This window comes from Tachypleus tridentatus, chromosome 13, assembly GCF_004210375.1.
Source record: "Tachypleus tridentatus isolate NWPU-2018 chromosome 13, ASM421037v1, whole genome shotgun sequence".
Lineage (NCBI taxonomy): Eukaryota > Metazoa > Arthropoda > Merostomata > Xiphosura > Limulidae > Tachypleus > Tachypleus tridentatus.
Genome location: NC_134837.1, coordinates 82,377,653 through 82,401,251, shown reverse-complemented (window position 1 = coordinate 82,401,251; position 23,599 = coordinate 82,377,653). Strand labels below are relative to the sequence as shown.

At 32.9% G+C, this 23,599-nt stretch overlaps 1 pseudogene; it reads left to right on the top strand.

Moving 5' to 3' along the window:
- Positions 1 to 8,655: 8,655 nt before the first annotated feature.
- On the top strand, positions 8,656 to 21,257 carry LOC143236207 (TNF receptor-associated factor 4-like; annotated as a pseudogene).
- The last annotated feature ends 2,342 nt before the right edge of the window (positions 21,258 to 23,599 follow it).

Here is a 23,599-nt window from a genome sequence, read left to right as displayed (position 1 = left end):
GCTCGCCCTTTCAGACGTGGGGGGTGTTATAAAATGACGATCAATCCCACAATTCGTTGCTAAAAGAGTAGCTCAAGGTGGGTGGTGATGACAAGCTGCCTTCCTTCTAGTCTTACGCTGGAAAAGTAGGTACCAGCGCAGATAGCCCTCGAGTAGCTTTGTCCGAAATTTAAAATAAACAAAACAAACTTTTTAAGTCTGTACTAATTTGGTGACAAAGAAAGGCTGGTTATGAATTTATAAGCTTATGATTGAAAACAAACTAAGTTGACTACCGATACTGTAAAGTAACTTATATGATACTAAAGAAGAATTGAAGGATAAAAATATATTGTATCATAAAAAAATAAACATAACTATTATTGGACGTAATAAAGATAATAGAGGAAGAAAAGTGACCGGAGTTAAGACAAGTGTTTCATGTCACTCCTCTGGTGGGCGTTTCGCTAGGATGTCATGAAAGGAAGAGGTGAGAGAATTTACAGTTTAATGTGGAAGATAATTTTATGAAAATAAAAGCAGAACAAGTAAATTATAATGCGTTGTCGTTATATATGATTATACATTATACATAATATTGTAAAAAAAAAACAACCTGTTAAAATTCTTCACAAATATAGTTTCTACATTAATGTAATTTATCATAAAATACTGAGCTAGATATATATATATATATCAGTAACTTACAAACTAAAATGCGTTTGTTTTAAATTTCGTCAAAGCAACACGAGGTCCATTTGCAGTAGCCGTCCCTAATTTAGCAGTGTAATGCTAGAGAGAAGGCAGCTAGTCAACACCACCCACCGCCAACTCTTCGATTTTTCTTAACCAACAAATAGTGCGATTGATCGTCATATTATCATGTCCCCATGGCTGAAAGGGCGAGCATGTTTGGTGTGACGGAGATTTGATTCATGCACCACCATGTAAAGTGAACACTTATCAAACCTAGTAAAGTTAAAGTATCGCGAACATTAAATTTGTGTGGAGAATGTATGATTATGTAGAGTTTTAAAAATATATTTTCAATATTAAGTATGATATATTATCATAAATAATGACAATGTCTTAAACTGACTTGTTCAACATAGCATATTTAGTTTGTGAAGCCAAATTAGCGAAACAGTAAGATTGTCGTTAAAATAATGGTTTTACTTGGACATTTATGACGTTCACAGTGTAATACCTTCAAGTGATACAATCCTGACTGTGTGAAGAACCGAGTGTGATAAGTACATCACACTTAGCGAGCTCACTTTTATTCTAAACGTTTTAATCAGTCACTTTATTCATTCATATTTTAATTTAAATATTATCCAGAAGTTATGGTCACTGAATAATCTCATTAATTCGAGAACTAAAGCAATAATCCGTTCCATTCAAAAGTAGAGTGAAAATTGTTCTATTTATAAGACTTTTTATTGCTTTTCGTAATAGATGGTTTACTTGTGATTTCACTTAACTATGATATTAACTTATGTTTAAGTCACTTATTTTTTCTTAGTTGTGGTTCAGCACTGAACTTGTAGGTTTATATCACTAAGAACAGAGGTTTGACACTCACAGTGGGCACAGCGTAGGTAGTCCAACATGTAGCTTTGTTCTTAATTCCATACAAAGAAACTTTTATTTTTAATTTGTGTAAATATAAGTAATAAGTATGTAATATTGGTCTCATACCTATGGCAGAGATAAAAAAAGTAAATAAAATGTTCCTTCAACGTTCTTGAGATATCGATACTTATGGGGTTAACTTTGACATTAAAACTCCCGTATCGCTGAAATAGGAACCACGTTAGGTGTGACGGATAACTGAAGCCAGGAATTGTAGATTTGGAGTAAAACGCCCTAACTACCAAGCCAGAAAATTTATAAATTCCTTTGCATATTAAGAACTTGATGAATATTTTATTGTGTTTTATTTGTCTAAAGAGCTACATAATTACAAAGGTATCATAAAATTAAACAACGAAATATGAAGTATCCAAATCACATTTTGTGTTGACTATAATACACTTTGGAACAGGCGCAGTCCAAACGTTTAGATGCACACGGAAAAAATAGCTATGATTTTCTTTCTTGTAGCCTCTTCTCCCCCTTCTGGTGGGTCAGTGACAGGTGTACAATTATGCAACACAAAATCCGAGTAAATATGCCTTTAGTGCTGCCACCTAGGGATATAGTATCCAACCACACCAGAGAACGAAAAATATCTCAAAAAAGAAGCAAAACAAACCACACACTTCATCTAATTTTTGTTACACTAAGTTCTTTATTACACTTTAGGATGATTATTAAGTACGTACAATACAGAATGATTTAGAAATGTTACGAAGAAAATAATATAGACACAATTCTAACGAAAATACAAACAAACGAGTTCAAAATAATAAAGTTGTATGTATATAAGATCTTACTTTAGCATTGGTCAGTAGAATCTTTGTGTTCAGTGTTAAGCTCTGTGGCTTTTGGAACTGGAGAAAAGCATATCTACGTAAGACAAAGACAGGAGTCAGTAGAGAGATTAATATGATAGTTAAGTTAGACTAAACTCACAATGATTTATCCACAATCCTTATATTATCTGCTTCATTAGTCATTCCTTCTACACATATTCAAGGGTAACGAGCTATATATAACTCATACTGAATGAAACATGTAATGGATTTAATATTATTTTGATATCTATGTTTGTTTCAGTTTAATATATATTTAGATATGTATGCAACTTGTATCGTTAAATGTGTATTGCTGAAGTTTCACCCGATCTCTAAATTTGCGAAAGAATCTCGACTGTAAGAATCAATAATAAATATTTTACGAAAGCACCATCGTATCTTCGAATACTTTTGCCAGCCGACCTTTCCACAACTTCACCTTAAAATCTTATAACTCGACGAGCCAAGAGACGGTTTAATAGTGTTGGGTCGCTGCAGTCAGTATACTATAAGCACCGGAAGCTAAAATTGAGCAGGGTGATTTATAGATTTCGAATATAACTGCTTCAGTGAATTAACGTTGGACGCAAGTATTTCTATGAGAACGTTAGATATTGTCGTCGGAAAAAAACTCACGTGTCTGGAATAGAGCTAGCTAGCACTCCCGTGAAGTGAAGTGTATCTTTTCATCAACATATAATTAATTTGAGCCTCGTGAACTGTCAACAAATTATTCAGTTCCATACCAGATAGGAAACTCAGTATTATCTGTAACTTTGTAAAACGTTTATGTAAAAACTATTATCTGAAATAACCGTTATTATAAATCCTATTGTTGTTTGTATACTAAAATATATTTGTGTTAAGTCACTTAAAACAATACCAGCTGTGGTTGAACTTTTTTTGTCTCATTATTCCTCTTCTTGCTGAAATAGTGTACTATAATAAAGTCACCAACCATATACTAAACAATAGAAAACAATTTGAACCAATTTTTCCAAGAAACATAACTGAGACAAACACAAGACCTATCACAAATTATGAAAACATGTTACTAACAAAAGAAATATCCCTACAAGAACTACTTGAAGCAATTAAAACATAAAAAATAAATCTCCAGGTGAAAATGAAATACAAGCCATCCTTCTAAAAAAGGGCACTCCGAAATTGTTTGACCACCTAATAACACTCTTTAATCTATCTCTATTCTCATGATACATCCCAGTTTCTTGGAAGCTCGCTAATATATCAATGTTCCACAAGGAAGGAAAGCCATCAAATAAACCTAATAGCTACCGACCAATCAGCCTGACCAGCTGTATAGGCAAAATTCTCGAAAGAATAATCAGTAATAGACTCTCCACATTCTTGGAGATTACATCAAAATTACCAAAAGAACAAAATGGATTCAGAAAATTTAGACAAATGACAGACAACTTAATTAGATTAACGAAAACTTTAATAAATAGCTTCAATAACAAGAATGCACTGTCGCTTGCTTCCTTGATACCGAGAAAGCATTCGACACTATATGGCAGATAGCCTTCGAGTAGCTTTGCGCGATATGCAAAACAAACCAAACATTTGCAAATAAAAGGGAGTCTGCAAAAGGTTTAAAGAAGAAGTAAATTAATATGCTGTCATTTACTTGATCTGTTCTTCTAATTAGATTTGCCAGGTGATTTAAAAGATCTTTTCTACGAAAGAATGAAGTTACAACAATATTATATGGAGATGGGCATACTTTAAAGATATATACAGTTTTATTGTCCGTGCTTCCTTTCTAAATGTTTTATAGAATCAACATATATGAGGTTTAAAGTATTTAACATTTGTACAACAAAGCCAACCAGACAAAGTCTAATGATTTGTTCTGTAAATACTTTTTTATGATTTCATAAAATTAGATTACATGTCATTTGTTGATTTCTTACACATTTTCTATTTGATATTTCGTTTTACATTATTTTGCAAATTACGATCTGGTGTGTATATTCAACAATATTTTCATTTATTTTTCAGACCTTCATCACCTGTAAGTGCTAACGCTTATAATGAACTGTATGGGAGTTGGTTTCCTTCTGATAGCAGCTACAGGAGAAGGGTTCTACGGCCTCGTCGTTCAACTCATTGACGGAATAAATATAGAGAACATTATTGGTTTTAATAATCTTTACCAACTTTTTATTTTGTTGCCAATTGTACTAATCAGTAATTCACGGATGTTGTACGACAGAAAAACAATGTTAATTTTAGTCCTTCGTGGTATTTTTGGCTCCTTAGCTTTGTCTCTGCTGACTTACTCGTACACTTTGCTGCCGATAGGAGATGCAGCTTCGTTGTATTTCTGTAGCCCTTTGTATACAATGCTCTTCAGTATTTGTCTCTTGAAGCATCGATGTAAGCCTGCGGACGTCCTCGCTGTTTTGTTGTGTTTGTTTGGAGTCGCATTACTTTACAAACCAGCCTTTTTTGTTTACAGACGAAACAAACAATGCAGACGAGTTTTCAAAATCTAGACTTTTTGGCGCCATGATTGCAACATGTGGTGCTTTATCTGATGCTTTACTGTTTGTGTGTAGCAATTCTCTATTTAAAGTACATTGCACTGTGATCTCTTTTTACACAGCTCTGTGCACAACAGTTCCCTGGACTTTGTTACTTGTGATGAGAGGTGTACCTACACATTTTTGGAAATGTTCGAATAACAATTTATACTTGGTTTTATTGGCAGTTTTTGGTGTAGTAATTCTGCTAACTTTAAATCGAGGGTTACAACTAATCAGTCCAGAACCAGCGAGTATAATTTTTTCATTAGCAATTCCGCTAAGTTTCCTCATTCAAGTTTTCATAAAAGGTAACCCAATAACCCTAATGTCTGTATTTGGTGCTCTGGCGATCTTTACATCAGTATCAATTTCCATTTGTTTTGGATATACCTGTTTTTCTAAAACCTTGGAATCTTCTTATAATTAAACCAAATTAAAAAGGGACTTACCTTTAGTTTTAAAACTTTAAAAACATTTCTTTAATTTATTAGTTTTCAAATTCCACTTGTTTGAAGATGTTAAAAAGGTGCTTTATGTTAATCGAAGATGTAGTTAATAGTGTTAAAGTGTAATTTTTTTACTACTGCATGAAGAAAAAATTAATTCTTTTCTGTTTATATTCCACTGAAATCTTAGTAACTTAAAAAAAATAACTTTGATTGTAGAACTCGAATACAATTACAATACTTTAGTTTTCTAAATATTCACGCTCCAAGACGCTCAGCTTCTGTCATTATGGTGGTAAAGTATACAATATGGTTAAGTCTCGAATTTAAAATTCATGAAATTACATTTGAATATCACGAATTTTGTAATATCCTAATATAATGTTTCAGTTTCACAATGCATTCCAAATCATGTTTCGTGTTGTTCCTAAATGTATTAATAACCATGTTTCGGTACTCCACTGAACATATATTGTAAAATTAACCTTATAAAAAGTTTAAAGTGTGCACTAATTTGTAAAATAGTATATGTTTGTCAACATTACATTTCAATATAATATATCTTCATAACGAAGTACTTAACTTCATATAATGATTTGTTAACATTAAACCAAATTATGATATTTAACATTGTATCAACAAGAAGTGAACACAGTATGTCAAAAAAAATCTACAATCTGACTTACATTTTTATATACTATTATGAGCAAGATACTTTTTAACTGATCAAATTATCGAGACGAACCAAGCAGCAAAAAAAAACAAAAAACTTAGACATAGGCTATGGAATTCAACCAAAGCCAGAACATATCGGGTTCAAACTAAATATAATTCAATTCATGTGTTGGGTATCATGGATTTTTATTTATAAGTTTCGTTACTCATATTTATCCTGGTTTATCACTGGTATTTTGTATTTCTACTCACTTTGGCATTATATTGAACTCTTTTTATAGTTTTCTTATTTTTAATATATTTATTTTGAGTCGAGCTTCAACAGCTTTTGGTAATTTGTTATGTTTGTTCACTTTGGTTGCGCTGGGTAAAGGTAATAAATTAACTAATAAACGGTTGAATAAACTTGATTTTTAGGTCGTTTAAGACGAGTGTAATAAATTAGCATGAGAGTTGTAGAATTCCTACTATCAATTGTTCCTTCTATACCTTCAATAAAAAGATTATAAATTTCGTTCCTATGTTTTCCTTCTTTGAGTTCCCTTTTTGTACACCATGCTAAAAATTCTAGTTTTCACGAATTAAATCTGTATTTGTCTTTTCATTAGTTTTTGAACCTTATTGAACTGGAAGGTAATTTTTGGAGGTATTGATCAGTCAATCATATGAGGAAATTGAGCAGTTACTGGTTACATGGTCGAGCATGCTTCTGCTCTCACCTTCATTACACCATTCGTATTATTTGTTTGAGTAACTAAAGTTTCATGTACAATATATCTCAAATCCAGTCGATTTACGAGTCATCCAATTCTCTACTAGTTCATCAAATTCATTCTCATCTAAATAGTGTAGTAGTGATCAGTGGATTATATTGATTTAACATCAGATGTTACGCCACATGTGCCTCAGTCCACCCATCTAATGGGAGAACCTGAAATGTTTGAAGAAACCGTCCAGATACTTCTTTGCTGTTTCTTTAAACACTAACTACACATCCCTAGTAGTACATGTACATACTATCTACTACATATACGTTGCTGAGATTTCATTGGTTTTTCTTTAACTCCTGGACATCTAAGTGTATTTCACGAACTCATATGACTGTTGGAATTCGAGAGCGATAGAGAGAATAATTACAGGAAACGAAGACTATGACAAGTATAATGACATCCACACTGTTGGCACAATACTCGACTACCTAAGTACGATCCAGGGAAACAAACACAAGTTGATACCAAATTCTACAATTTTCTTTGTTAACCTTCATCTTCAGTTTTATCTGTACCCTATAGGAGTGATAGTTCAGGAACAGGGTCAAGCAGTTATTATTAGATAGTTACAATGTAAAGGTTATTTGAAAGACATTCGTGTGATAAATTTGAACAAAATGTGAAAACGGCAAAGATCTGGGAGAGAAAATTTCAGGGCTTTAATCTCTCAAGAATAAAGGTTTAAGAAAGAAAAAAGCTAAGTTTTAGAAAATGTTTAATTTTCAACTATAAATCACTTACTGGTTAAAAAAGTTATTCTGTTTATTGTCAACTCATTTATAACTTAATATATTGCCTCAAATGTACGAGAGCAGCTTGATAAGTTTTCTGATGTTGTTGAGCGTCCTAACATTTCATTATTTTGAGTGAAATGCATTTCTGTCAATTTCTTTATATATCTGGATTTAGTTAAATATGTTTTAGTTAGTTTGACTACACCATGCAATAGGTTATTGCAATCCATTTTAATAGGTAAAATATAAAAATTAGTTGGACAATAAGAATAAATATTTTTATTTGAAATAATTTTAAAGGATATCTAATACTTTCTTCTGCTAAATGCACTTTTTTAGGTTCTAGCTTGTGAAATTTATATCGCTTCTTGTATACAAAAGATTCAGGGTACTGTAGAAGTTGTACTTCACATTGGATTCACATGCTGATTAGTTACCTCAGGGAAGAGTAAAGATGTTGATGTCATATTTACGTAAAGTGTCGTAGAAGATGTTTTTGTGAAGTGATGATGTCATCAGAGACGATGATGTTTATAAGTGGCACCAGATGGCATAGGCGGATATGGCGTCAAAAACGATGACGTCTACGAAGTGGAATCTGAAACATAATAAGTTCACCATAGATGTCTCAACATGTGATCAATGACTGGGTTTAATATTGTTCTAAACTGATACTAATAAAACATTTCATGAATTCATCAACTCTTACATTTCCTGAAAAGGACACGTATTTAACTTTAGCATGCAACTTATGGGAGTGTTATTGTTTCACTAATTTCTCTTATGGACAAAACTCTGAATATAGTAGGAAACTGGTCATTGACAACACTCCTGTCAATGAACTTATAGAGCATTATCCTTTCCTTGTGGCAACACCAGTACAGCTATTGAATGAATTTATGCGGCTAGGAAATGATGCAGGAAAAGGAGTGTCCAACTTTCTCTCTTAATAAAAGGACTCAGTAAATTTTCACGTGCAGGACAGAAACATATCGCCAGAAAATAATCCATTGCTAGCATTTCTTATGAAACAATCCTCACATATGCCTGATGTTACATCTACTATTGCCATTCTTGGTATCCCTTTTCTTCTAAAAGAAAGTGAAAGTATCATGGTGGGTACTGAAGTTAGGGAACCTGCTGAGAGTGGTATATAAATTCAATGTGGTTCAATTTCTCAGTTTTGTGACCAGGAATTCAAACTATATGTTGATGGCTTTGATATTTGTGCCACTGAAGATTTTGTGGAAGCATTCACTATGTATGTAGGGAGTTTTTATATCTTCAACTTTGAATTTTTAACAAAACTCGAGAAAACTTTCAACATTGTTGAAAGAGTTATTCTGAAGCTCAATGATGAATCCAGGAAAATTACCAAATCTGAAAAAGATGCAGACAGATGTGTTCTTCAATTGCTTGATATCTTGAATGTCAAAAAACATAGCATCGGGAAATCTATCAAAACGTCCAAAGGTAAAGGAGGAGAAAAATGTTCAAAGCCATAAGGTTATATTAGATCTGGTAATAGTAGCTTGTCATGTATATTTGATCCAGGGTGAATTTGAAATAAAACAAGTGCAAAGTTCAGTTGTTTATTTTCAAATTGTTGCTGCATTTTGAATTTTATTTTGGTACATGAATATTGATGTACACTTCTGTTCAGTTTGGAATAAAAATGGTGCTGCTATAATGCATTATATATTTTTCAAGATGGTGGCAGGTTACTGGGACTTAGGTTGAATCATCAGATGGCAGCGGGGTCGACTGCTCAGTGATGGTTCTGTTGACCCCAACTGACTGAAAATGGTCTCTTTGCTTAACAGTGACATTGCAGAGGTGGTCCTGACCGGGTCAACATGACTTATCTTCCATAATCGTTGGATAATCATAATGACAACAGTCCACTGTTAATGGATAGTCATAATGACAACCGCTCCTTGGACAAAGAAGATCACACTGACTATGTCATGACTACTCTGTAGTGGTTTGCAGGTATGCAATGAGACAATTGTCAGGTAGTCAGCATTGGTCAGAATGACTACCTAACGAAAGTCATAACGATTATCATATTGCAATCAAAGTTATTACCTGCCAGGTATCCCTGCCACCATCACCTGACTATTTCCCGACTACACAATAGTAAAAATGACTAATATTTAATAGTCATATTAGGTAGTCATCGATTTTAGCGTCTACTTGGAGAGACTTTTTTGACACCGCTTGACTACCTGATTTACTATTCAAAAGTCGTCACTTTGACTAGTTCATATTTTGGGTGTTTCCAAACCTATACCATACGTTGTATAATCAGCGTGTGAACCATGAAATGCAATTTGAACTGGCTACGCGAGCCACTTGGTTGTGTTCTATTTTAATCTTGACTTTTCAGTATATCTTAAGTTTTGGAGATCAGTGATTTGTGTGTACTGGAAAGACAGTAGCAAACTTTCGCTAATGATGAATAATGTTATAACAAACTTTCTTTCTGACTGCAGCTAACTATAGAGGTTATTCTTAACTCGTTCTTCTATATTAGTATAACTAATTTAATATCACGTCGTTTGTCAACTTTGTTTATATAGTTGTGCCTTCTTGAAAAAATTTTCGACTTTGTTCAGTTGTATCTCTGTAACTAGTGGACTTCAAATTTAAATTAATGACAGTTTTATGTATTTCCTACATTAAAATTTAATTTTAAACCCATGTAATTTTATGATTTATTACTTTAAACTCTGTATCATATTTTTTCAGCTCATTATCTCGGGCTGCGAGACTCGTTTAGAAACTTTAATTAAAATAGGTCACTGTAGGTCACAATAAAACTTTAACACCTTCAAGTTTTCTTTTTCGACTCTAAACCAGAATACCCTTCGTCTCTCAAACAACAACAAAAAACAAACAAACAATTTGGCACAAGAATACTACGCGGTCTTTTTCTTCAGATGTGACTATGTTTTTTGGTTGTTGTTTTCTGCAGCTAACAGTGAATTAGAGTTAAAATGTTATATTAATTTACATTTCAGTTGTACCCAGATCCAAACACAGAGGATTCGGTGATGGGTTCGTTTATTTACTGTATACACCATAAGAAGGGTTGTAAGTGGATGGTCGAACTTAGAATATTACAGATAAGGCCTGGTGAAAAAAAGAATTCACTTCTTGACTTAGCGACTTTATTTTTTTACTTTAAATATGAGGTAAAAAAGAAATCGTTGAAAAAACCTAGGAATTTCACATCAAAACATTTTCGAGATGTTATGTTAAAAAATTTAGGAAGTTTGCAAAAAATGTTCCAAATGAATAATAGCTTAACAACAACTTTTGAGATGACTGGCCAAGAGGCAAACAAAAATATTTTAATAGCATAGTTAAAGGGTGTGTTAAAACATTTCAAATAATTGGTTAAGAGCTTTGCGAAAACATTCCAACTGATTGGTCAAAATGCATGTTAACATATTTTCAATTATTTATCAAGAAACGTGTAAAAATGTTTTAAATGATTGGTCAATAGATGTCAAAACGTCATAAACAGGTGACTTTCACCAATTAATTAAAGTTCAATTTTATTTTGTTCACGAACAGGGTTGAAGTAGTTACATTAGTTTTTCAAAACATCTTATCCAGAAATAAAGGACTTCAATGCTACGTAAGTCTAAGCGTTTCATCATCACTAGGATTATATTCGCGTGTAGGTTTATCAGCAAATATTAGGCAATTAGCTACAAACACAAATAGTGTAGTTGAAACAAATATAACTGAAAGCTGAAAGCGAGACAGAGATATGATGTAGTTCTATAAGCAACGCAGAAGCTTAAAAATCTCTTACCAGCTACAATAAATCCTTCTATTTTTTAACTCCACATACATATTATTGTGTCACAAGTACTAACGTCAATCACAAAATGAGTAGATAGTATCCCAAGTGTAAGAAATAATGAAATAAAGTCAGAAGCAGTATATTCCTGTACAGCACATTCTACGGCTACTTCTTAATGTGTATATTCGTAGTAAATCTCTTATTTTCTAGGACCTAACAACTGACTGATGTAGGTAAATTGAACTTTTACTGTTTTCAAGAACTTTGTAAGTTTCGACTGAAGTAGATACACGATATTCGATTGTTTTTTGCCATGGTAACAATATCAAGAGTGTAGACACAGAGGATTAATTATCCAAGTTAAATATTATACCTTCGTTTGAACTGTAGATAAAGAACTAAGAGTAAGTTGTTCTGTTGACAATATATAAGAAATGTTTAGTTAGTCAGTTCAGAAAGTGTTTATGCTAAAACAACCCATCTTATAAAATCATTTTTTTTTTTACATTTCATGCAAAATATCGTTATTAAGCCTCAAGCCATTTTTGATTACAACACCTTTAGCATTTTTAACTCGCAAAGATATCTTCGTAAATCATCAACTTTATGATTCGAAAGACCGATTGTACCACACAGTTTTAGTATAAGTCAGGCCCGGCATGGCCAGGTGGGTTAAGGCGTTCGACTCGTAATCTGAGGGTCATGGGTTCGATTACCCGTCGCACCAAACATGCCCACCCTTTCAGCCGTGGGAGTATTATAATGTGACGTTCAATTTCAGAATTCGTTGGTAAAAGATTGGCCCAAGAGTGTGCGGTGGGTAGTGATGACCAGCTGATTTCCCTCTAGTCTTACACTGCTAACTTAGGGACGGCTAGCGCAGTTGGCTCTCGTGTAGCTTTGCGCGAAATTCAAAACAAACAAACAAAATGTTTAAAACCAAAAACATGACTTAGTAATATTTAGCAAAAAAAAGAAGAGAGGTAATTTGTCAAACTAACGCGGTATTCTTTGTTGATATTAACATTTATTTCTATTTAGTTTTATTTCGATTTAAGAAATGTACCAAAAAACTCTACCAGCTAATCTAATGGGATTATCCACTAGCAACTAAAGTACTTTCTATCAACTTAAACCACAATATTCTTTCATTCTCTCAAACAAAACCTATTTTCGGTCTTTATATCAGAAACGTAGGATGACCGTTAAAGAGGCAGATATTTTTCTTAGGTAATCTAGTTTTGTTAGCCTATAACCCTATATATTTAATTTCGATAACAGCGAAGGACACTGGGTATATAGCTCATTGTGTAGATTTGTATTTATTTTATACAAAATTACTTTATTTTATTTCTTTAATTTGATTATCAATCGGAAACTTTTCGCACACCATGATTAATATACACGAACAGTTTTTCGTAAAGTAGGTTTTAAGAAGTCCAACTACCTTATGTATAAAACTATTACACGGCAAAGTTCTGTCACTTTTATTACAATAAAATACAAAATATTGTTACACTTTGTGCCATCACTAATCGTATCAAATAGATTATCTGTCGTTTGTGGCCCTTTTTAAATTTTTTTATCTCGGTGTTTCTCTTATTGGATTGTTTGTAATAACGCACAAAGCTACACAGTTCAGCGAAACTCGGTTTATAGTGTTGAAAGTTCGTAGATATTCCACTGTGTTACTGGTTGGCCTTAAACTGGAGTCTCGACTCAAAAGGAGGGTTATGAGGCCATAAGAATTGCGATAAAGGACAGTTTAAAACAAGTACAGTAATATGCTATCAGTTTGTACGTGTGGGTAGAGATAGTTGAGTGGCAACCTAAAATATTTTCATAGTTGCGATGTGGGCGTTGGAGACCCCTGCCTTATGTTATCGTTTCTTTATCTACCTACATCAAATTTATTTCAGAAGTGTTCTCTTTGTTTACAATTAGTTTTATTTTGAGAGAAAATCGTAAACCTGTCTAACTTTATGGGGAGAGGGGGTAAAGGTGTAGCTGACAACTTGTATTGAATGGAATCTTTGGCCCATCTACGCTGTTTTGTCGTCTATATATGGGGTTAGTCAAATTTTTTTTTAAATCGTTATGATTCAGTTTTTCTGTTGGAGCGGTTCAACTTTCTACATAACTGTATGATTGTTGGAAATTCTATAGTTGTGTGACACAATGAAAACGTACTGCTAGTAGTGTTATGTTAATATAAAAAAAATTGGTACAGGTGGTTTAAAGTTTTATGTTGTAATATATTTTTGTTTTTAGCCGTGGCATAGTGGCTTATAGAATAGTTATGAGTTTTTTTTTCTTCAAGTACACAATTTAACTTACAAACTTCTATCTCTTTGGCGCTTTGATATCTAGTTTCAGCCGCGGCATTTGACGATTTTCTTTTTTTGTTACTATATCCATGCATATTACATGGTTTTAGAACACTATGCTAACGTTTAGTATTTTATGTAATTCACAATTTCTTCATCTGATAGTCATTATTGTTAAAAAAAATTACATATTGCTATTTCATGCTTACGTGTTCTATATTTTTCGTTAACTTTCCAATTATGTAAATCATACATATTATGCTCTCATTAGTCGACTGTTTGAAACACTATACTTAGTTATAAAATGATGTGTTGTAATTATTACTAGTTCCATTGTATTTATGGTTGTTATTGTGATGCGTATCCGGGCATCCGGAAGTTGTTATCAAGTCACATATTCAGAAGAAAGTAGTTTATCAACGATTTCCGGACATCCTGTTATATGTTAATAACTTTTCCAACTCGTGTTTTCTCTGATATTGTTTCTTTCATGTACAAGTTTGAAATGTTTAAGTAAAGAGATGTGTCTTTCATGGAATCGAATTGTTCGTTGTGCTGACTGTTTTTTATTTTATTTTTAAAGTTCGTCGCTTGATGGGACAGCGGAAAGACTTCGAATTTACAACACTAAAATCTGGGATTCGATTCCTCTTGGTGGACATATTAGATAGCTCATTGAGCCATTTTGAAGCTCTTGAACGTGTTAAATCACTGAGAATGCTTAATACATTTTAACGTTTTTTTTGTTAATCTTAAAGCTTCAAAATGGGGTATCTAGGGCTTTGCCCACGCAAACATCGAAACCAGATTTTTAGCTTCCTAAACCCTCGACGTTACTCATTCTGATGCTTACTCATTACCAAACTGACTTTTACTTTTGATATAAGTAGATAGTTTGTTTTATATCCACTCATTATTTCAGTGGCTTAGAAATGTTACACGCTCTGAATTTTGAAGTGCACAATATTGTTAAAGATAGAGATCACAATTAGCAAAATACTAAATGATATTTTTTTATCAGATAACTAAACATATGGTGTTTAAGGTTACACTGTTGTATATAATCATTTGTGTTAAGGACAAGTCTCCGATTTTTTATGTTACGTACGTTACGTATTACGATTTCAAATAACCGGAAATTTAATTTTAATTCAGAAGTTAATAAATGTTAATATGTATCAAATTTATGATATTTGTTAACAATATTTATGCACACAGTTTTTTAACACAAATATGTTTTAATATATAAACAAAAACACAATACCGTTTATAGTAAGGGTTATTAGTGACAGTTTTTATAAATGATGGTTTATTTACAAGAGTTTTACAAACTTACAAACAATACTGAGTCTTATAACTGGTATAGAACTGAATATTTTATTGATGATCTCGGTTCACGACAAGCAAATTAATTTTGAGTTGATATTGTGACACCTTCCTTAAGCAAGCTAGCTTGATTGGCCTCACACCGCTGTCTTTTAACCGAAGGAAATATTCAAGGTACTTGTAAAAATACTAACGTTTGAAGTTAATTCATTGAAGTTAAATGGTTTGTTCGAAATCTGTAAACATTGTTGGTCAAAATTCTATAGTTTTCCGATTAATAGCCATTAGTCACAATTATAGCTTCAGAGGCCTATGGTACTCTAATTGTAGCTGACCAAAAATAATTTTCTATTACTGTCTCTCGGCTAGCTGCTTTTGCACAAATCATAAGAGTTTCTCGAAGGTTGAACAATGTTCGAAACACGCTAACGTTTTCGTAAACCACATATTATTGATTGCTGCTCTCCAGAATCTTCTAAATATATAAACAAGAGACTGAACTTGCGCAATACGCGTTTAGCAATATACTTCATATGCTTTAAATAGCTATACTGAAATAAATGTAGAACAGTAAATCTTAGAGAATTAAAAATTGGTCTAAGAAAATTTTAAAATCAGATGCTATATAAATATACATATGGATAAGTAAGTATACGTTAAATACAATACATTTTCAAAGAATTATACAATTTCAAAAATCATTACAACATATGACACAATTAATACAAATAACCGAATGATAATAAAATTATCATTTAGTTAGGACTAAAATGTATTCAAGTCAAACCTAAATCAAGACTAAAATTAAAGTTTCCTTTTCAATGTATGTGATTCAGTCAGGATATACTGTAACGTATGCATAAAACTTATAAGCCAAGAAGTTCTATAACACCAAAATGTGACACCAGTAAATTTTAAATAATTCTTCATAACAACGTCTAGTAACTGATGAAAACTCATTTAACGGAGCTCCGAATCTTTTAAGCACTTAGCGACGCCTCTGGAGCCTTGTAACAGAACGGAATACATAATACAGCAAAAACTAATGTTTATGTAAGTGAAAAAAATAACAAATTAATTACCAAACCGTATTGCAAATGAAAATACTAGTGTAATACAAAATAATTAGGCATAATCTATTTCCAAGTTGAAAGTTTGTTCCATTTTTCTAACATAACATATAAACATTTGAGCCCAGACCACCTAAACAGGAAATATAATTTACAGACTACCTATTTTATATTAAGTGATGAGGTAATTGGACACCTCTGGTTTGCTTTTAATATAAACAGCATTTTATGAATGTTTTTTTTAACCTTTAGTAACCGTAAGATCGTAACAAGTACATGAGAAATTATCTGTGATTACAAGAAACGTGACAGCAACTCGTTAATAAAACATATTTGTTGATAACCGATCTTTTAGGGCCACATGAGTAGCTGCCAGTATGAGCTAGTATTTTGTAAGAATAAATGTGGACTAAAGATTCTGCAAAGATTTGTTACTACTCACCAATTGAATGAATGCGCCAAGAGGCTGGTGGCGTGTCGATATTGCCAGAATAAGTTTGTTTATGATACATTAGAGGTTAGATTTAATTCCTTGTGGTCTAGAACATTTACTAAACTTGTCATTTTTTTGTCTATGTTAATGTTATTAAAATAACATGGTACTTTGTAGTTCTGCATTATTTATGTCGATCCATTTTCTGTACTCACAAACAAGTTGTTTATAGATGAAAGTTTCGAACCTACTTACGTAGGCCTAAAACAACCCTATTAGCTGTCGCGTCACGTTTTACACCACACAATTAATTTTCATTTACTTAATTTTGAACTTGCAAATTTATTATTTAAATTCTAAATTTTAAGAGAAATCGACTGTAAAGAATAACTAATATAAATATTATTGTTAAATTTCTAATTAAAGTATTTCATACGGTAGCGGTTAATGATTGAATCCCTTAAGAAGATAATGGTAATTTTGTTCTGTGAAAGAAACGGAGTTGTGTCAGAATTTGTAGTAGTAGGGATCGCGGGCGTGCAAACAGTGACATCGCAGACATTAATGGTTAAATGAAAATTGCCTAAGTAAAATATCCTTCAAATGATTAGATACGGGAACATTTTACACTCAATGATGCCGCTGGAATATATTAAATTGAGAAACATTTCTGTTATATAAAAAAGTTGCACTTTTAAATATTTAAAATTAAAAACCGTATAACATGAACATGTTTTCACATGTTGTAAAAAAATGTTTCACTAATTGGTAACAAATATTTCATTGTTTTAATTGATAAAACATTTCAAAATTCAACCTTCTGTACAGTGTATGGATGTGGTCACTGTCTGAGTATTATATTGTATTAACATATGTGCCCGAAAATTATGTTTTTATTTTTTAAAGAATAAGCTTAAATTAAAGTGTATTTTGTATTGACAGACAAACACGTATTCATTTTATTTTCGAGGTATTTCATTAATAAAGGATATACTAAAGTGTTCATAATAAATTGATATAATAATCGTGTTATCTACAAAAAATAGCAGTTTTAGTCAGAAAGGCTTTTCACGTTTGACAACTATTTCCTTGTTTTTCGAATTACATATTAATCTCAACGAGAGAATTGTATAACTGGCAACTGTTTTTACATATCAATAATTTCTGATTCTATATAGGAGTACTGTGTAGCTAACAGTGTGTTTTTTACGTCTCAATAAACTCCGATTCTAGGTAAAAGTAGTATTTGGTCGACAATGTGTTTTTACATCTCAACAATCTCTGATTTTGGATTGAAGTATTATATAGTATTATAAAGAACGAGTAAGAAAGCTGTTTGTTGACTAACTAATTAAATTTAGGAACTGGAAAGATTGACTGTCGGAAGCCGAAAATATTGTTAACAATGATGGCACCGCCACCTAGTGACCTGGCATGGCCATACAGCTAGGAAGCTCATGTCGCAATCTCAGGGTTGCGGGTTCGAATTCCCGTCACATCATATACGCTAGCCCTTTCGCGGTGGGTGGTGATGACTATCTGTGTTCCCTCTTGTTTTACACTGCTAAATTAAGGACGGCTGGGAGAGATAGCCCTTGTGTAGCTTTGCGCGAAATTCAAAACAACAATAACACCCCATCCCCAGTGGCACAACGACATATCTGCAGACATGAAACACCAGAACCGGGTTTCTATATTCGTGGTGGGCAGAGCACAAATAGATGCTTAATTACAAATAAAGCGATGGTACTCAATTGAAAAATACTGAATTTTAATCTTTATTAGTAGTTACTTAACTATACTAATGGTTTAAATACCCATGAAGAAACTATGTCTTACAAAGTTTTACAGTAATGGTTTAGTTGATCTTTAGGTTAGTTTTAAGTACACAACTAACTGTGAGAGGAAGTTAATATTATTCATGCTTTGTTTCAGAGAAAGTATCTCACGGACAAATAAATTTCTTTGTTGCTCAACGTGTTAAGGCACTTTATAACCGAACAGCTTTTCGTAATGTTGTGAAACTGCAACGAGTTTTGGAAAGAATATTTATGATAATTACACCATTGGTAACGATACAAACGGTAGATACTGAGATATGTTTGTGTCATTGTGATATTTATATTTACAGAACCACACAACCAAATGTCCCAGGTGTCCAGTGCCATGTCCTAACCACTGTGAATCATCGAAGGTCCCTAGAGAAGATATGGAAGTCCATCTGAATGACCACTATCCATCTGTAGCACTTTATTGTGTTTTCAGAGATATGGGTTGCAAGTTCAAGGTGAAGTTTATTGGAGCATTCTTTTGAAAGTCGTAAATGAACTAACTGAAGTATTGAACATGTATTGAAACAAATGAATTATTTCTAACTCCACGAGAAACAACTGTGCAAATTTCAGGTAATTTAGACATTTCTGAAGAGCAGTAAACGAAATCAAAATAAATACATCAGGAGTTACAGGCCTCTGTTTTGATTTGGTACATAGTAAATTATATTATTATTTCATATATTCGAGTTTGAAATTAAATCAAGACTGGAAGTATTATTTTTAATAGCGAATATGGACGACCATATTTCTAAAAAGGTAATTAAGCCTTTTTATGTATTTGACCTTGATGTTACACAATTTTTGATGTACTGTTAGTTTGTTCGCTTTTGTAGTTTATTTAAATTGTCTTTCTAAATTTAAAACTAAGAACCATCGTTTACCACATTTGCAAAAAGGTTTCAGTAATATTTAACAATGTTAAAGTAGATTCTAATTAAATTGCAGCACTATGAAATAGTTATAATGTGACAGTCAATCCTACTATTCGTTGGTAAAAGAGTTGCCCAAGAGTAGTTGGTGGGTGGTGATGAATAGCTGCTTTCCCTCTAGTCGTACACTGCTAAATTAGGAATGGCTAGCGTAGATAGTTCTCGTGTAGTTTTGCGCGAAATGAATAACAACAAAACAAATACTATGAAATAATAACTTTTCGGTATTTTTTTTATAAACTCATTACAAAAAAGTAGAAACTTTTATTGTTGTATTTTAGTTCATATGTGTGTGTTGATTTTTATTACTTATAGTTACAATATTTTTTGTAACATCTGATCTTTTTGAATCGTCTGAATTGAACTTATATTACAGATTATCAACATAAAATTTTGGCGTTTAATATACTATCGCAAATAATTAAATTTGTAAGATGTTGTTATTATTATTGTTTTGCATACTCCTAGAATGTTCTAGAGCCCTCAAGAAAAGTACCGGCATATCCAGGTGGATAGTACGCTTCTGCTATTCTGAGGGTCGGGAGTTTAATCCTTATCACACCAAACATGCTTGGCCATTCAGCCGCGAGGGTGATATAATGGCACGGTCAATCCCACTATTTGTTGGTAGATAGAGTTGTACCAGAGATTGCGGTGAGTGGTAATGACTAACTGCTTTTCCTCTTTTCTTGCCCCCCGCTAGTACAGCGGTATATCTCCGGATTTACAACGCTAAAATCAGCTAAAATATCTTTTATGAAGTTTAAATGTGCAGAATACATGTTCTAAATAACATCAGAAATAACCCCACTTTAGTTAATAAGCTAATATAAAAGATGGATGGTTACGAACGATAACAAATATGTGGTTATGACTGACAACGTTAGTTTACGTTAATTATATTAGGTAACGTTTTGTCACGCGGTATTGCAACAAGAGCGTCCAGAAGGTCATTAAAACCAACAAAGATTTAGTGAAACAAGATGTTTTGCTATTAAACTATGTATTCAAAGATATGTTCCTATTCAAGTGTATCTAAAGTATGTTGATGTTTTTTTTTTTTTAAGTAACTCATCAAGTGTGTTTTTCTCTTATAGCAAAGCCACATCAGGATATTTGATGTGCCCTGAATTTAGCGTTTTAAAACCATAGCCTTACCTCTGACTCAGCGGGTGACTAACTGGTCTATGTTGAATTAGTATTAACAAAAGAATGAAAGTGACGTGTTTTTTTTCTCTCACGTTAGGGTTCACATATTGCTCTAGAGCTACACATGGAGTCAAGTACCAACGTTCACCTCGACCTGATGAGTGGTTTAGTCATGAAGCAACAACACCAGATCACTTTACTTCGCAATGCTTTTCAGAACCTTACACTTAATACATCTGGAATTCTGCTATGGAGGGTTAGTGATTACACCCAGAAGATGTCAGAAGCCAAATCCAGAAAGAGCTACGAGTTAAGTAGTTCCCCGTTCTACATTAGCCAGTATGGTTACAAACTGATGGCAACTCTTTTCCTGAACGGCAACGGAGCAAGAGAAGGTAGTCACTTGTCTGTGTATATAAAGATTTTGCCAAGAGATTATGATTCAATCCTTTCTTGGCCCTTTTCACACACTGTTTCTTTTACACTTCATGATCAGTTGCCGCCTCTCCAAAAAACGCCTGTCACATTTTTGAAAGTTTCATGCCAGATCCTTCCTGGAAAAACTTTCAGAGGCTAAGTAAAGAACCAGACAGTTTAGGCTATGGTTTTCCGATATTTGTTTCCTACGAAACTCTGAAGAAGCTCAACTATGTAAAAGGCAACACAAAGTTTCTCAAGATGAAAGCAAATATAGTAAAATCGCAGATGTATGAAAATATTACATATTCGTATTTGAAAGTCATGTTAAACCTAGTTTAATACATTTTTAGTGTTACGACTGATAAACTCACTGTTAGTTTAAAATATTATAACGTCTAGATTCATTTGTTGTTGTTGTTTTGTAATGCTCATAGAAGCTAAATGAACATTTTTTCCTCGAAACAGAAAACAAGAGCTAACACATAAATGTAAGTTCAGTTTTTTTTTTTCGTGTTATGTCAACCGAATTAAAATATCTAATCATGTTGCAGAAAGTAGGTTTTTTCGTCACACTAATATATTTTATTAAAGGAAATTATTTTCATTTTGTACCGTAAACCTTATAGAACTTCTTTGGTGCCGCTAAATCTTCTTAGGACAGTGAGTGACTACTACGTCAGAATTATCGGTATTATAAATTACTATATGATAGTAGTTGGTTTCTAAGTAAGTATTTGTTTCTGCTAGTCGAAAAGAAAAAAGTTGCTAATAATAGAACTATATAAAATGTCATGACATAGATATGTTCTTTTGCTTAATATTTTGCTCCTAAAGGTTCGACAATTCTGAGTTTATTTAAACAAAAGATGCATAACTGGTATGATGTGAACAGTTTAGTCATGAAGTAATTTTTTTTCACCGTTGAAAATAAATAAAGTTTCATGTTGTATTTTATCACTGTTGGTTTTGTGCATTTATATTTTGAAATGCTAAATAGTTCTTGTGTTTTTATGCTTGTGATAATTGGGTGAAGTTTTTTATGAATTATCATATATAATTACAATTAACTTTTCCATGTATAAAACGTCATATCTTAGGATCCTCTTTCTTTATTTTTGCACCCTTTGATATGATAACATTTCACTAGTTTATTTCTCTCCACACATGCCATGTTGATGTTAAGACTTAACTTATACGTATCCCTTGAAAGTATGACGGAGAAGCCTCATTGACACTTCTAGTGACAACATATATCTTTAATGGTGTGGTTTAAATATCGCCCACACCAAACGATGAAAGCCTTGAGGGAAGCCACCAAGTCATAACGATAGTTGGTGGGACGCGAATTCAAAACTCCGGCCCGAATCGTGGGACTCGAGTGTTTTAACCATATGGCCGTTTTAGACTGCTGATCATATTTTTTTATGCAGAGTTATTGTTAAATCTAATTTTGATCTAATTAGCGGCTAACCAATGATGTAATTAAAGACACGATAAATTTATATACGTGAGATTACCAGTATAGTGTAACATTCTTTCATTGTATTTATGATCTTATTTTGTGGTATATGTTAAAACTAAATGCATTTTTATGCTTTAATGACGCCCAAGGTGCAAACCAAAATTCATGACGTTGTGATCCTCTTCTCCAAATCTGTTAAATTTCCAGGTGTTCATTTTAATTCTAAACTAAACTGGTCAACCCATATTAACATATTTGCATCACGTATTAATCATCGCATTTCCTTCCTTCGAAGCATCAGCAGTATGAACAAAAGTTGTACCCCTCACACCATTATGTACATATATAAATTATACATTAGCTCCCTGGTCGGTTGTGGCAGCATGCTATTCCGTTACATGCCCGACTCTTTAAATGAGAAAATACACACATTACAATACACGGCAATCAGTACTGCCTTCCGTTTGCCATGCCATACTCCTCACTGTTACCTAAAAAAATATATAACATACCACCTGTATAAACAAGTTTACTTTAACTAGCCAATAAATTTTATAAAAAAGCAGTAAACCGTAATCCGCTTACAGCCCAGTTAGCCAATTTATCAACCACCCCCTCCTCTTGGCAAATACACATTTCACCCTTTAATTGACTCAAACCAATTTTCTAATGTCTTCCAACTCAATTTAGTAATGCTTATTATGTCTCACTATCTTTTTTGTTTACAGCTCAGTCACTAACCAGATATATTATTTGGCATCTGGTTAGTGAAAGTGGGTTTTCTCGGGTACTCCCGTTTTCCTCCCACAGCTAAATTGTCGGGTATTAGGATTTACATATCCTTACCCTCTTGTTATTGTTTTTTTTTAGTCAAGATATGACCTCTCGTAATCCACCAACAGACCTTTGTCATTGGCCTACAGCACAATCTCGTAAACGTAAAATTCTTTCGGTTTAGCTCTTTGTCACTAGCCCGCATCAAATTTAAATTCGTCAGTAGGACGAAGAAAAGGACTCTTCTGAGCACCCTCGATTGTTTCGCATCTCCTCCTGAGGTGCAGAGTGTTAAATCAAAATGTCTGCAACGATTTTTAGTTTTTCCTTTATTTTAACAACATGTCACAAAACTTGTGATCGTGTGTGTATCATCCAGATACGAAGAATTAAGTGTGTAGTGGTTCGGAATGAAACTGTGATTGTGATTTTGAACCAATATTAC